The sequence below is a fragment of the Salvelinus sp. IW2-2015 genome, unplaced genomic scaffold, assembly GCF_002910315.2.
Source record: "Salvelinus sp. IW2-2015 unplaced genomic scaffold, ASM291031v2 Un_scaffold3696, whole genome shotgun sequence".
NCBI classification, from domain to species: Eukaryota; Metazoa; Chordata; class Actinopteri; order Salmoniformes; family Salmonidae; genus Salvelinus; species Salvelinus sp. IW2-2015.
In genome coordinates this window covers 40,312-42,673 of record NW_019944973.1, presented here as the reverse complement: position 1 = coordinate 42,673, position 2,362 = coordinate 40,312, and the positions used below count along the sequence as shown (strand labels likewise).

The following is a 2,362-nucleotide window of genomic DNA, read 5'->3' as shown; positions in this document are numbered from 1 at the left end:
GTCTGGCACACTGCTTAGAGTTTCAACAACATGAATAACTTATTTCTAGTTTACAATCTTAGATGTAACTACTAATGTGAAAACAAGACAATATGACTATTCTTGCTCATTTTAAGACAAATGTCAAATAATCATTCATTCATTACAGGCGTCAATTATTGTACAACATCATGGCTACGCTGTTGGCATCACTTTTACAGTGGATTTCTGCTGTTGTGGGTCTTTAATCATCTGTCTGACTTTGTTGTTCACACAGGAGAGAGACGGGACTATTGTGGATCCTCTGGGGAGCCTCAACAACATCATGATGCTGACGAGGCAGAGAAGAGTTTCTCCACATCAGAACACCTGCGGAGATCCACAAGGAAGAGATCTCACTGCTGTTCTGATTGTGGGAAGAGATTCACCTCATCAGCAGGCATTAATATTCAACAGAGAATCCACACAGGAGAGAAATCTTATAGCTGTAATCAATGTGGGAAGAGTTGTACTCAGCTAAGCAGCCTGATATTACACCAGAGAACACACACAAGAGARAAACCTTATAGCTGTGATGAATGTGGGAAGAGTTTTACTTGTTCTAGCCGTCTTGTTGTACACCAGAGAACACACACCGGAGAGAAACCTTTTAGCTGTAACCAATGTGGGAAGAGTTTTACTTGGCCAAGCAGCCTGATATACCACCAGAGAACACACACAGGAGAGAAACCTTATAGCTGTGCTCAATGTGGGAAGAGTTTTACTATATCTAGTGTGCGGACTAGACACCAAAGAGAACACACACACAGGAGAAAAACCTCATAGCTGTAATCAATGTGGGAAGAGATACTCTGATAATAGATATCTGATTAAACGGAAGATACATGGAGTTGTTTCATGATATCAATGAATTAATGTCACAATGTAGAATATTAACACATTGTAGTAGGAGTATTTTAATAATGTCACATTGTAGAAGCCTAAACATTTGCCCCCTTATCAAATGATTTCAGCATGATATGGATATTAGCTTCAGGGGGAAAATCCAGGCTCTGAATTGAGAGAGTACTATTTATGAGATTCAACAAAAAAGTGACTAACAAGAAAATAGTTGTGTTACACTTACCACATTGGTGACGCACTTGAATCAAAATTCAACACTTCAAAATGTAGCTAGCTGTTTTCTACAAATTGTAGAAGGACGTGCAATCTCATCTCCCTTCTGTCACACAATTGATTTCAACATGATATCGATGAGTTATGACAAATAAGTGTTGCGTTCCTTTGTTTAGCGACCCCTAAATTTAAATGCATCACTCCAAAATGTAGCTGACTGTCTTCTGCAGGTTGTCCTCTAACCAGTGAGGTAAAAGATATCTCCCATTTCCATGTGTTTTTTTAGTTGTGTTAGTTTCAACAGCACGTACAACCTGATTTCCCCCCTAATCAATATCAGTGATTTATTGCTACGTTTTTGGTGCTTGTGCAGTTAATAAGGTGCTTGTTTAAGTAATATGATTATTGTGGCAGATGTTTGTGTATATAGTACATTTTATGTTTAGGTTTTCAATTCAACACAAACTGTTTCTGCATATTGGTTATTGATTTGGACACGTTAATACTGCGTTTTGACATTGGGGCTATCCCACCTAGCAAAATGTAATTGAAAAGCCGTTGAAAATAAGACTATGCAATCAAATATTTCATATTTACATTTCATGTAACATTTAGTAATGATAATTATTCATGCAACCAACTGACCATTTTTTGGTACAATTATATTGACATTGTTGCAAAAAGTGATACTGTTTTTCATACTAAGATGGACAAGAGGGTCTGTTGATTGGTCAGTCATTGGGTTCATTTGTTGAAAATCAAATCAGCTTTATTGTACAGCACATTTCAGACATTGATACAACACAATGGCTCTCAGGAAAAAACTATGAAATAAACAGAAATATTTAGTGCAGAACACAACAGAAGACCCTAATGAACCCAAGGAAACTGTAACACTTCCCTTTCAGACAACAATATCCTCTATTTTTGTTGGACAAGGTTTGCTCACCACCAACAGAAAAAAAAACTTCCATTTCACATTATAATCAACTACAATGCTCACACTTCTACAATATAAACATCGGTGTCGACTGGCTGTCAATTAAAAAAAACAAGAAACAAAACACATTTCTAAAAAATATACAATCGTATCCTTTCTCCTATAGGAATCTTAATACTCAGTTTTTGAAAAAACTCAACTGGTCTCTAGAACTCTCGCCCCTTGAACGAGCCCAAACAAAACTAAATCTCCTACGAAAAAAACGTGCAGTCAAAATAAATTGTATCCATGGCAACTCACTGGCTAAACGCAAACTTTTGACTGCCC

At 36.9% G+C, this 2,362-nt stretch overlaps 1 long non-coding RNA gene across 1 annotated transcript in view; it reads left to right on the top strand.

Moving 5' to 3' along the window:
- Positions 1 to 1,446, top strand: part of LOC139025991 (uncharacterized) — a 10,644-nt gene extending 9,198 nt beyond the window's left edge. Inside the window, exon 2 of the long non-coding RNA XR_011477688.1 lies at positions 257 to 1,446. This is a non-coding gene — a long non-coding RNA (uncharacterized lncRNA). The remainder of the gene's footprint in view (positions 1 to 256) is intronic.
- The last annotated feature ends 916 nt before the right edge of the window (positions 1,447 to 2,362 follow it).